The sequence below is a fragment of the Lithobates pipiens genome, unplaced genomic scaffold (assembly GCF_037356315.1).
Source record: "Lithobates pipiens isolate NorthernLeopardFrog02 unplaced genomic scaffold, aLitPip1_a1.2 Scaffold_35, whole genome shotgun sequence".
Classification (NCBI taxonomy): domain Eukaryota; kingdom Metazoa; phylum Chordata; class Amphibia; order Anura; family Ranidae; genus Lithobates; species Lithobates pipiens.
Window position 1 is genome coordinate 27,681,917 of NW_027507811.1, and position 13,849 is coordinate 27,695,765.

Sequence of the window (13,849 nt, forward strand, 5' to 3'; positions counted from 1 at the left end):
CAAGCATTCTTTTTTTATATGTGAAATTCTGAAAATTCAGGACTCATGAGGCAATGGAGGCGAGGGAAGGTCAGGGTAGGCAAAGAAAAGGGTGCAGGAGATGATCACCAGCACCGTGATATAGAACACTGACACCTGCACCGTGATAGAGTGATCTGACACCAGCACCGTGATAGAGAGCACTGACATCAGCAGCGTGACATAAAGCACTGACACCAGCACTGTGATATACAGCACTGACACCTGCACCGTAAGCAGCCCCAGGAGGAAGTCAGCACAGCACAGGGATGGCAAACTTTACAAACCTACAGGTCATATTTGCAGCCACAAAATAATTACTAGCTGTGCACACATAGTCCCACCACATGGCCAATGACATAACACATGTATGAGGTGAATCTGGGATCGACAACTACAAGCATTCTTTTTTATATGTGAAATTCTGACAATTCAGGACTCATGAGGCAATGGAGGCGAGGGAAGGTCAGGGTAGGCAAAGAAAAGGGTGCAGGAGATGATCACCAGCACCGTGATATAGAACACTGACACCTGCACCGTGATAGAGTGATCTGACACCAGCACCGTGATAGAGAGCACTGACATCAGCAGCGTGACATAAAGCACTGACACCAGCACTGTGATATACAGCACTGACACCTGCACCGTAAGCAGCCCCAGGAGGAAGTCAGCACAGCACAGGGATGGTGGGAGCCCCTCATAATGAGCATAGCACAGGGATGGTGGGAGCCCCTCATTATAAGCAGCCCCAGGAGGATGTCAGCATAGCACAGGGATGGTGGGAGCCCCTCATCATAAGCAGCCCCAGGAGGAAGTCAGCACAGCACAGGGATGGCAAACTTTACAAACCTACAGGTCATATTTGCAGCCACAAAATAATTACTAGCTGTGCACACATAGTCCCACCACATGGCCAATGACATAACACATGTATGAGGTGAATCTGGGATCGACAACTACAAGCATTCTTTTTTATATGTGAAATTCTGACAATTCAGGACTCATGAGGCAATGGAGGCGAGGGAAGGTCAGGGTAGGCAAAGAAAAGGGTGCAGGAGATGATCACCAGCACCGTGATATAGAACACTGACACCTGCACCGTGATAGAGTGATCTGACACCAGCACCGTGATAGAGAGCACTGACATCAGCAGCGTGACATAAAGCACTGACACCAGCACTGTGATATACAGCACTGACACCTGCACCGTAAGCAGCCCCAGGAGGAAGTCAGCACAGCACAGGGATGGTGGGAGCCCCTCATAATGAGCATAGCACAGGGATGGTGGGAGCCCCTCATAATAAGCAGCCCCAGGAGGATGTCAGCATAGCACAGGGATGGTGGGAGCCCCTCATCATAAGCAGCCCCAGGAGGAAGTCAGCACAGCACAGGGATGGCAAACTTTACAAACCTACAGGTCATATTTGCAGCCACAAAATAATTACTAGCTGTGCACACATAGCCCCACCACATGGCCAATGACATAACACATGTATGAGGTGAATCTGGGATCGACAACTACAAGCATTCTTTTTTATATGTGAAATTCTGACAATTCAGGACTCATGAGGCAATGGAGGCGAGGGAAGGTCAGGGTAGGCAAAGAAAAGGGTGCAGGAGATCATCACCAGCACCGTGATATAGAACACTGACACCTGCACCGTGATAGAGTGATCTGACACCAGCACCGTGATAGAGAGCACTGACATCAGCAGTGTGACTGTCACGTACCTGATGGTCGAGCCTGGAGTGCAGGGAGCGGCCCCTCGTATCCCCTGGCTATTGAACCCCTGAAGGTGGAGACAGGTATTCAACAGTCCAGAGGGCACAAGTGCCTGGTAGACGGTATTAGTCCGGGAGGTCAGCTGGGCACAGATAACAGGCTGGTATAGCGGATGGTGCTTGACTGTCGCTGGCAGGCACAAGTGCGGGAACTGGCTGGTGAGCAGATGTTCCGTAATGCAGGAACTCAGGTAGGTAGCAGGAACAGCGGAATCAGATACAGGCCGGGTCAGCAGGAGACGATCAGCAAGGTACAAAGGGATGAGGCAGAAGACGTGGTCAAACAGGCAGAGGTCGTAGGCAGGCAGCAATCGATCAGAGTCAAGGAACAAGCCGGATGTCAGGAATCAGATAACAGGTTCGGATACAAACAGCACGGATCACGGACACGCTGTAGACTGGACAGCACAGATGGAAGGGAGCCAATGACTAAAGAAGGCTTCAGGGCGCCAAGCGAACGTACGACGGGTCAGCGCGCCCTCGCACGTAGACGTGCACCCGTTCGTGACCTACGTGTGCGCGTGTGCGCGTTCGTGTCGACGCGAGTGCGTTCGTTAGCTTTGACGCGCGTTGACGGGAAACGACGGACTCTCCACGACAGGTTCCGACGGGTAAGGTTTCTATGTCTAGTCGAGGCGTTAGGGCGATCGTGACATTGCCCCCCCCCAAGGGGCAGCCCCCGGATGCCCAACCGAGCCCACTTGTTCGGGTGAGAATTCTTGAAGGCGCGGATAAGTCTCTTGGCATGAATATTAGCCTCTGGCTCCCAGGAATTCTCCTCGGGTCCGTAGCCCTTCCATTTAACTAAGAATTGGACCTGGTTTCCTCTTTTCCTACAGTCCATGATGGCCTCAACTTCGAACTCGATCTCTCCATCGACCAACACCGGTTCCGGAGGGCAGGAAGTCCTGTCAGAGAAAGGATCCTCAACTGCAGGCTTGAGGAGCGAAACGTGGAACACCGGGTGAATTCGGAAAGACTCAGGGAGTTCCAACTCAAATGCCACGTCATTTAGCTTCCTTTTGATCGGGAAGGGACCCAGGAATTTTGGACCCAATTTCTTGGAGGGACAGGATAACTTGAGATTTAAAGTGGACAGCCAGACCCTATCCCCGGTCTTGAGATCCAGCTCCCCTCTTCTTCTTCTGTCGAAGACTTTCTTATTATGTTCCTGCGACTTAGTCAAGGTTTCCTGTAAAAGTTTATTATTCTCTTCAAAGAAAGCAACTCTCTTCTGAAGGGCTGGTACCGGACATTCAGGAAGATCGCCAGACAAGAACAACGGATGGTACCCGAAATTTGCATAAAAAGGAGACTGTTTGGTGGCTGAATGGACTGAATTATTGTAGGCGAACTCGGCCATAGGTAGCAGGGAGACCCAATCGTCTTGTGAGAAGGACGAGAAGCAACGCAGGTACTGCTCTAAGGTCTGATTCGTCCTCTCGGTCTGACCGTTGGTCTGCGGATGGTAGGCTGAGGACATGCAGAGGTCGATCTTCAGAGTTGCACAGAGTGCCTTCCAAAATCTAGATGTGAACTGCACCCCCCTGTCAGACGTGATATTGGCGGGGATGCCGTGAAGTCTTATAACTTCCTTTATGAAGACGTTAGCTGTCTCCGCGGCAGAGGGAGTGCCCTTCATGGGCAAGAAATGAGCCATCTTCGTGAACCTGTCGACGGCGACGAAGATCGCTGTATGGTTCTCCGAAGGGGGGAGTTCGACGATAAAATCCATGGAGATCATTCTCCATGGTCTATCAGGGACAGGTAGAGGTCTTAGTAAGCCCCAGGCTCTGGACTTGTCGCCCTTACTCCGAATGCAGGTCGTGCAGGCCTGTACGTAACTCTTGCAGTCGCTCTTCATCTGCGGCCACCAGAAGTTACGCCTGAGTAATTCTAAGGTTTTGAACGTTCCAAAGTGGCCAGCCATGGGATGGTCATGACAGGAAGCCAGAACCAAGGTCCGAACTGTCTGGGGGACGAAGATCCTGTTCCCATGCCACATAAGATCATCGCTGGAGGACAGCGGGATACCGGGTGGAGGTGAGGCGCCTCTGGAAGCCTGTTTAACTTGAGAGACCACATCTCCTTGGAGTAAGAGGAAGTTTCCAGCAGAAAGGATGGTGTCACTGAGAGGTGGATCTTCCGGCTGGCTAAACATACGGGATAAAGCATCTGGCTTCGTGTTCTTGGATCCGGGGCGGAAGGTTATGTGGAATACGAACCGTGAGAAAAAGAGTGCCCACCTGGCTTGACGAGGCTTCAACCTTTTAGCTGTCTTCAGATATTCGAGGTTTTTGTGATCTGTATAAATCAGGATTGGGTGGATAGCCCCTTCTAACAGATAGCGCCACTCCTCCAGCGCCGACTTAATTGCCAGTAGCTCACGGTCGCCCACGTCGTAGTTTCTCTCGGCTTCGGATAGTTTGCGGGAGAAGAACGCAACTGGGTGGAGTACGGACTTAGGTCCCTGCCTCTGGGACAGCACAGCTCCGACTGCCACCTCCGAAGCGTCAACCTCAAGGGTGTATGGCAGGGTAGGATCAGGATGTTTCAGAATCGAAGCTGAAACGAATAGCTTTTTCAGGGCTTCGAAGGCCTCTTGTGCCTCAGGCGTCCAGCGGAACTTGGTGCCCAGCTTGGTTAGCCCGGTAATGGGGGCGATGATGGAGGAGAATCCCTTTATAAATTTGCGATAGAAATTCGCGAAGCCCACAAACCGCTGAACTCCTTTTCTATCGGATGGGGCAGGCCAGTCCTGGATTGCAGTTATCTTCTGGGGATCCATCTCGACCCCTCGAATCGAGATAATCAGACCAAGGAACTGGATACTCTCCTTCTCGAAAACGCATTTTTCAGGCTTGGCATACAGGCCGTGAGAGCGGAGGCGAGTCAGGACCTTCTTGACATGTTCTCTGTGGGTGACTAAAGTGGAGGAAAAGATTAGTATATCATCCAAATAAATGATAACAAACAAATCTAAATAGTCTCTGAAGATGTCGTTCACAAAATGCTGGAACGTAGCCGGGGCGTTACATAACCCGAAAGGCATCACTAAATATTCATAGTGTCCGAAGCGGGTACGAAAAGCTGTTTTCCACTCATCGCCTTTTCTGATACGGACGAGGTTGTAAGCCCCCCGAAGATCCAGCTTTGTAAATAGTTTAGCGGAACCCAGTCTCTGGAAAAGTTCAGGTACTAATGGCAGAGGGTAGCGATTTTTAACTGTAATTTTATTTAGTGCCCGATAGTCCACACACGGACGTAAGGATTGGTCCTTCTTCTCTACAAAGAAGATCCCAGCGCCAGCTGGGGAGGTGGAAGGTCGGATGAACCCTTTTCTAAGATTATCGTCCAGGTAGGTCTTTAGAGTACTCAATTCGGATTCGGACAGTGGGAAGATCCTTCCGAACGGAATTTCTGCCCCCGGGAGCAGTTCAATAGGGCAATCATAAGGCCTATGAGGAGGGAGAGTCTCTGCGCCCTTTTTGCTGAAAACATCGAGAAACGCATGGTATTGCTCAGGTACAGCTTGTCGGGTTTCTTCATCCGCATCCAGACAGAGAAGGACTGATGAGTCCCCATTGGGAGTCGGACAACAATGCTGGTGGCAGTAGTCAGAGGGGAACTTGATTACTCCGGTGGCCCAGTTGATGTGTGGATTGTGTGCCCTCAGCCAAGGCATGCCTAGGATGATGGGGAACAGGGGAGACTGGATGACATCCAGGCAAAGGAGTTCTTGGTGAGACCCGGCGATGATGGCGGGTAGAGGACTGGTCTCCTGAATTACTGGTCCTGATTCCAAGGTAGACCCATCAGCCAGGTATACCGAGAGCCCCTTCTCTCGTGGTCTAAGAGGGATCCTGTTCATTCGGGCGAAAGACGAATCAATAAAGCCACTGCATGCCCCGGAATCAATTACTGCGTGGGTTGAGATAGTCCTTCCTGGGAGCTGCAAGAGAACAGGAACAGCTAGATGGGAGATGTTATCTGGCAACATAGGAGACGAGACAGGTGGAACACGGAGGCACTTACGCATCTTCGCCGGGCAGGAACGAACAAAGTGCCCTGGTTCCCCGCAGTATAAGCATAGGTTATTGACCCGACGACGCTGGCGTTCTTCCGGGGTCAGGGACGGGCGTAGTAGCCCCAGCTGCATAGGCTCCGGAGCGTCCGATGTGGATGCAACTGGAACAGGCGGAGGTGGGTGACTAGGCACCCGTGGTAACATCCAAACCGGACGGGGAGTCGAGGTGGATCGTTCTTGGCGGCGCTCCCTCAAACGCCTGTCAATCTGGATAGCAATGTCAATCAGGGCCTCCAGGGTCTCAGGAACACCCACTCGTGCCAGCTCGTCTTTCAGGGCCTCGGAAAGCCCCTGGTACCGCAGGGCCGCATTGTTCCAGTCCGTGTCTGCACTCCAACGTCGGAATTCAGAGACGTAGTCTTCTACGGGTCTGCGTCCTTGTTGTAGGGCATGTAGGGCTGCTTCGGCAGTGGCGGCTAGCTGGGGATCCTCATAGAGCCTGGACATTGCCCGGAAGAAAGTGTCCATGGAGTCTAGGGACGGATCCTTCTGTTCCAACAGTCGGTGTGCCCAGGCCTGGGGTTCATTGCTTAACAGGGAGATGACGAACCCCACCTTCGTTGCCTCAAGGGAGAAAGTTCTAGGCTGTAGGGCGAAGTAGAGTTCGCAGGAGTTGCGGAATGCCCTGAACTTGCTCCGGTCCCCTGTGAACCGTTCCGGGGTTGGGACCCTGGGTTCCGGTGGCAGCATCACGACTGACGGCGGGGCATGGGCCCCAGGAGCCGCTGGTGCAGAGGCGGATAGCGCCTGGATTTGTTCCTCCAGTCTGCCGTAGCCCTCTTGTAGGTTTTTAACTGCCTGTGTAAGGCCGGCCAGATGGTGGCAGAGTTCGTCCATGGGGGAGGCTCCCTGCGCAGGCTCGGACATGGCTGTCCAGTACTGTCACGTACCTGATGGTCGAGCCTGGAGTGCAGGGAGCGGCCCCTCGTATCCCCTGGCTATTGAACCCCTGAAGGTGGAGACAGGTATTCAACAGTCCAGAGGGCACAAGTGCCTGGTAGACGGTATTAGTCCGCGAGGTGAGCTGGGCACAGATAACAGGCTGGTATAGCGGATGGTGCTTGACTGTCGCTGGCAGGCACAAGTGCGGGAACTGGCTGGTGAGCAGATGTTCCGTAATGCAGGAACTCAGGTAGGTAGCAGGAACAGCGGAATCAGATACAGGCCGGGTCAGCAGGAGACGATCAACAAGGTACAAAGGGATGAGGCAGAAGACGTGGTCAAACAGGCAGAGGTCGTAGGCAGGCAGCAATCGATCAGAGTCAAGGAACAAGCCGGATGTCAGGAATCAGATAACAGGTTCGGATACAAACAGCACGGATCACGGACACGCTGTAGACTGGACAGCACAGATGGAAGGGAGCCAATGACTAAAGAAGGCTTCAGGGCGCCAAGCGAACGTACGACGGGTCAGCGCGCCCTCGCACGTAGACGTGCACCCGTTCGTGACCTACGTGTGCGCGTGTGCGCGTTCGTGTCGACGCGAGTGCGTTCGTTAGCTTTGACGCGCGTTGACGGGAAACAACGGACTCTCCACGACAGGTTCCGACGGGTAAGGTTTCTATGTCTAGTCGAGGCGTTAGGGCGATCGTGACAGTGACATAAAGCACTGACACCAGCACTGTGATATACAGCACTGACACCTGCACCGTAAGCAGCCCCAGGAGGAAGTCAGCACAGCACAGGGATGGTGGGAGCCCCTCATAATGAGCATAGCACAGGGATGGTGGGAGCCCCTCATAATAAGCAGCCCCAGGAGGATGTCAGCATAGCACAGGGATGGTGGGAGCCCCTCATCATAAGCAGCCCCAGGAGGAAGTCAGCACAGCACAGGGATGGCAAACTTTACAAACCTACAGGTCATATTTGCAGCCACAAAATAATTACTAGCTGTGCACACATAGTCCCACCACATGGCCAATGACATAACACATGTATGAGGTAAATCTGGGATCGACAACTACAAGCATTCTTTTTTATATGTGAAATTCTGACAATTCAGGACTCATGAGGCAATGGAGGCGAGGGAAGGTCAGGGTAGGCAAAGAAAAGGGTGCAGGAGATCATCACCAGCACCGTGATATAGAACACTGACACCTGCACCGTGATAGAGTGATCTGACACCAGCACCGTGATAGAGAGCACTGACATCAGCAGCGTGACATAAAGCACTGACACCAGCACTGTGATATACAGCACTGACACCTGCACCGTAAGCAGCCCCAGGAGGAAGTCAGCACAGCGCAGGGATGGTGGGAGCCCCTCATAATGAGCATAGCACAGGGATGGTGGGAGCCCCTCATAATAAGCAGCCCCAGGAGGATGTCAGCATAGCACAGGGATGGTGGGAGCCCCTCATAATAAGCAGCCCCAGGAGGATGTCAGCATAACACAGGGATGGTGGGAGCCCCTCATCATAAGCAGCCCCAGGAGGAAGTCAGCACAGCACAGGGATGGCAAACTTTACAAACCTACAGGTCATATTTGCAGCCACAAAATAATTACTAGCTGTGCACACATAGTCCCACCACATGGCCAATGACATAACACATGTATGAGGTGAATCTGGGATCGACAACTACAAGCATTCTTTTTTATATGTGAAATTCTGACAATTCAGGACTCATGAGGCAATGGAGGCGAGGGAAGGTCAGGGTAGGCAAAGAAAAGGGTGCAGGAGATCATCACCAGCACCGTGATATAGAACACTGACACCTGCACCGTGATAGAGTGATCTGACACCAGCACCATGATAGAGAGCACTGACATCAGCAGCGTGACATAAAGCACTGACACCAGCAGTGTGACATAAAGCACTGACACCAGCACCATGATATACAGCACTGACACCTGCACCGTAAGCAGCCCCAGGAGGAAGTCAGCACAGCACAGGGATGGTGGGAGCCCCTCATAATAAGCAGCCCCAGGAGGAAGTCAGCACAGCACAGGGATGGTGGGAGCCCCTCATAATATGCACAGCAGAGGTACAGCCCCAGGAGAATCTGAGGTGAATCTGAGATCGACAACTACAAGTAGGGATCAGCCGAACACCCCCCGGTTCGGTTCGCACCAGAACTTTCGAACGGACCCCAAATTCATACGAACTTTAGAACCCCATTGAAGTCTATGGGACTCGAACGTTCGAAATTAAAAGTGCTAATTTTAACAGCTAATATGCAAGATACTGTCCTAAAAAGGGTTTGGGGACCTGGCTCCTGCCCCAGGGGACATGGGTCAATGCCTAAAATGTTTTTAAAAATGTCCGTTTTGGCGGGAGCACTGATTTTAATGACGATTAAAGTGAAAAAAAAAGTGAAATATTTCTTTTAAATATGGTGCCTGGGGGGTGTCTGTAGTATGCCTGTGAAGTGCCACGTGTTTCCCGTGTTTAGAACAGTCCCTGCACAAAATGACATTAAACGGAAATAACATCATTGAAAACTGCTTGCGGTTTTAATGTTATATCTGGTTCCTGCAATATGGTTGAAAATTATTGAGAAAAATGGCATGGGTATCCCTCCCTGCCTATTACCAGCCCCTTTGGGTCTTGTACGCATATTAAGGGGAACCCCGTACCCATATTAAAAAAAGGAAATGCGTGTGGCCCCCAGGCCCTATATACTCAGAACAGCAGTATATAGGCGGTGAAAACAAGACAGGGACTGTGTAGGTTTGTTGTGTTAAGTTGAATCTGTTTGTAATTTTCAACTGGTACATTTTTAAAGTGTAGCTCCAGTCAAAAAAACTATTTTTAAGCTTTTTGGAAAACATAGGGAAGGGTTATCACCCCTGTATAATTTGTTTTGTCGTCCATCTTTTTTCATCTCACTTGCTGTTGTCTCCTTCCGTTTGCAAGTAGGAGATGTTTGTAAGTTGGATGTTTGAAAGTAGGGGCCTGCCCTATATGCTCTGCAGAAATGGCGGAACAAGGTGTTGGTTTTGCCACAACATTGTAAGCCCTCAAAGTGACTCTTGGTGGGCACTGGAGCGCCCTGCTGTGGACAGTTATATCAAGAATTGTAATTACATGCCATTGTTGAACAGTGGTAGAAAAATTTACCTTTGGTGGTTGTGGTGCTGGTGCCACAACACTATAAGTCCTCACAGTTACTCTGGGTGGGCACAGGAACGGGCCCTCCTGTGAAATATTATATCAAGAATTGTAATTACATGTCCCTGTTAAACAGGGGCAGAAAAATGCAACCTCTCCCATATACTCTAGTTTTATTGCAGGAATTTGCCCTGCTGCAAAGCATTGCATCAAAAATTGTAATTAAACGCCCCTGTTAAACAGGGGCAGAAAAATTGGGCTTTAGGCACTGGTGCTGGTGCCACCACACTGCAACCTCTCCCATATACTCTAGTTTTATTGCAGGAATTAGCCCTGCTGCAAAGCATTGCATCAAAAATTGTAATTAAACGCCCCTGTTAACCACTACAGATCCGCGCTATTGCCAAATGACGGCATTAGCGCGGACCTACATTTCCGGGACTACGTCTATTGACGTCGTCCCGGATACGAGCGGCCTGCGCACCCCCTGAGGGGCGCGCGCGGCGCGCTCTGTGATCGGCGAGTCCGTGAGACTCGCCTGATCACCGATCCGTGCAAGGGGTCGATCCCGACCCCTTATCACGTGAACAGCTGTCAGCCAATGACAGCTGATCATGTGATAGAACGGAGCCGGTAATCGGCTATTATTCCTCCTCGCGCTGACAGCGCGAGGAGAGAAAAAAAAAGCCGATCACCGGCGGCCGTGATCGGGACATCAGTCCCGATCACGGCCAGCAATACAGCTGACCACCTGCCCCCTGCCAGTGCCCACCTGCCCACCGCCGTGCCATCCTGAATAAAAGTAAGTGCCCCCCATCAGTGCCCCCCATCAGTGCCCATAGTGCCCACAGTGCCACCTACAGTGCCACCCACAATGCCACCCACAGTGCCATCCAGCAGTGCCACCAACAGTGCCACCCACAGTGCCCACAATCTGCCTCAAAGGTGCTGCGACCCAGTGCCGCCCATCAGTGCCCAGCAGTGCCGCCCATCAGTGCCCAGCAGTGCCGCCCATCAGTGCCCAGCAGTGCCACCTATCAGAGCCACCTATCAGTGCCACCTATCAGTGCCCATCAGTCCCATCTATCAGTGGTACCTATCAGTGCCCATCCATGCCACCCATCCGTGCCACTTATCCGTGCCACCCATCCATGCCATCTTATCTGTGCCCATCTTTGCCCATCAGTGCCGCCTTATCTGTGCCCATCGGTGCCGCCTTATCTGTGCCTATTAGTGCCGCCTTAACTATGCCTATCAGTGCCCACCAGTGCAGCCTATCAGTGCCCACCAATGCAGCCCATCAGTGCCCACCAATGCAGCCCATCAGTGCCCACCAATGCAGCCATCAGTGCCGCCTAATCAGCGCACTTCAATGAAGGAGAAAAATGACCCGTTTGCAAAATTTTATAACAAACTATTAAAACATGATTTATTTATTTTTATTTTTTTGCATCTTTTTTTGTTTGTTTAGCAAAAAATAAAACTCCGAGCTGTAACTAAATACCACCAAAAGAAAGCTCTATTTGTGGGAAAAAAAATGATAAAAATTTCATTTGGGTACAGTGTTGTATGCCCGCGCAATTGTCATTCAAAGTGCATCAGCGCTGAAAGCTGAAAATTGGTCTGGGACTGAGGGGGGTTTAAGTGCCCAGTAAGCAAGTGGTTAAACAGGGGCAGAAAAATTGGGCTGATGGCATCACCCAGAACCAGAAATGTTCTTCCAACATATCAGCGGAGGAGGAAGAGGATAGACAATCAACATAACAGGACAGTCACTCAGCATCGGCATAGGCAGTCTTGAAGGGATGTGATATTTCAAAAAAAATTATTCGGTTAAATCAGCTTCAGGTGCTTGGTAGCTGTGGGTGATCCAAGACTGATTCATCTTGATGAAGGTCAGTCGATCAACTGATTTGGTGGACAGGCGCACCCTGTGATCGGTAACAAAGCCACCAGCAGCACTGAAGGTGCGTTCCGAAAGAACGCTGGATGCAAGACAGGCCAGTAGCTCAATTGCATACTGTGCAAGCTCTGGCCAGTGATCCATCCTCAAGACCCAGTAAGCCAGAGGATTGTCGGTGGGAAAGGTGTCCAAGTCTGACCTTGCCCCTAGGTATTCCTGCACCCTGTAAATCAGACGCTGGCGATGGTTGCTGGAACCGATCATACCTTGGGGCTGCGGACTAAAAAATTGTCTGAAAGCATCAGTCAGACGGCCACCTTCTCCACCGCTCCTTCTGATCGATGCCTCAGCAACACGTTGTCCAGGACCAGGAGTTTGTAACCTCCCAGTCTCTGGGAACGCGTTGCACAGACCTTTCTGCAAGGCCTACCGGAGATGTCCCATCCTCTGCTCCCTCTGCGATGGCAAGATAAGGTCGGCAACCTTACCCTTGTACCGTGGATCAAGGAGAGTGGCCAGACAGTAATGGTCCCTCTCCTTGATCCGAAGAATACGAGGATCCTTCCGCAGGCTTTGCAGGATCAGGGAGGCCATGCAGCGTAGGTTAGCTGAGGCATTCAGTCCGGAGTCCTCTGGGTCACTAAGAGCAACATGATCCGCAGCTACCTCCTCCCAGCCAAGTACAAGTCCACGTGTTTCTTGGGACTGTAAATCATCCCTACAAGACTGCTGCTGCTGATGCTGAGTGCCAGCCTCCACCTGCATGCTGACACAATCATCCTCCTCCTCCCCTTCCTCCTCCTCATCCTCTTCCTGTGTGATGGGTGGCACAGCAGGAACACTGTCTGGATAAAGGGGGCCTTGAGAGGCAAGGAAGTCCTCCTCTTCCTGCCTCTGTTCTGCCTCAAGTGCCCTGTCCATTATTCCACGCAGCGTATGCTCCAAGAGGTGGACAAGAGGTACAGTGTCACTGATGCATGCACTGTCACTGCTCACCATCCTTGTGGCCTCCTCAAACGGTGACAGGACAGTGCATGCATCCCTGATCATGCCCCACTGGCGTGGTGAGAAAAAACCGAGCTCCCCTGACCCTGTCCTGGTGCCGTAGTCGCACAGGTACTCATTGATGGCCCTCTGCTGCGTGTGCAGCCGCTGCAGCATGGCCAACGTTGAGTTCCACCTGGTGGGCATGTCACATATAAGGCCGTTCTTGGGCAGGTTCAACTCCTTTTGGAGCTCAGCCAGCCGAGCACAGGCATTAAATGATCAGTGGAAATGCACACAGACTTTCCTGGCCTGCTTCAGGACATCCTATAAGCTGGGGTACCTGCCCAAGAACCGCTGCACCACCAGGTTAAGGATGTGAGCTACACAGGGCACATGGGTCAGTTGTCCCTGTCGGAGGGCGGAGAGGAGGTTGGTGCCATTGTCACAAACCACCATGACTGGCTTAAGCTGGCGTGGCGTCAACCACCTCTCGGCCTGCCCCTGCAGAGCTGACAAAACATCCACCCCAGTGTGGCTTCTGTCCCCCAAACAAACCAGTGCAAGCACGACATGGCATCGTTTTGCCTGCGTACTTGCGTAGCCCCTGGAACGCCTACGGAGCACCGCTGGTTCTGAGGACAGAGCACTGGAAGAGGCCATGGAGGAAGAAGAAGAGGAGGGGGTGGAGGAGAGAGGTGTGTCACAACCAATAGTAGCATTTTGGAGGTGTGGTGGCGGAACAACCTCCAACACTACTACACCTTGTCCTGCATCCTTCCCAGCTGCCAGAAGAGTGACCCAATGGGCCGTGAAAGACAGGTAACGTCCCTGTCCATGCCTGCTGGACCATGAGTCAGCGGTAATATGCACCTTACCGCTGACCGCCCTGTCCAGCGAGGCAAGGACATTGCCTTCCACATGCCGGTAGAGAGCCGGAATCGCCTTCCGTGAGAAAAAGTGGCGTTTGGGGACCTGCCACTGAGGAACCGCACATTGTACAAACTCACGGAAGGGGGCCGAG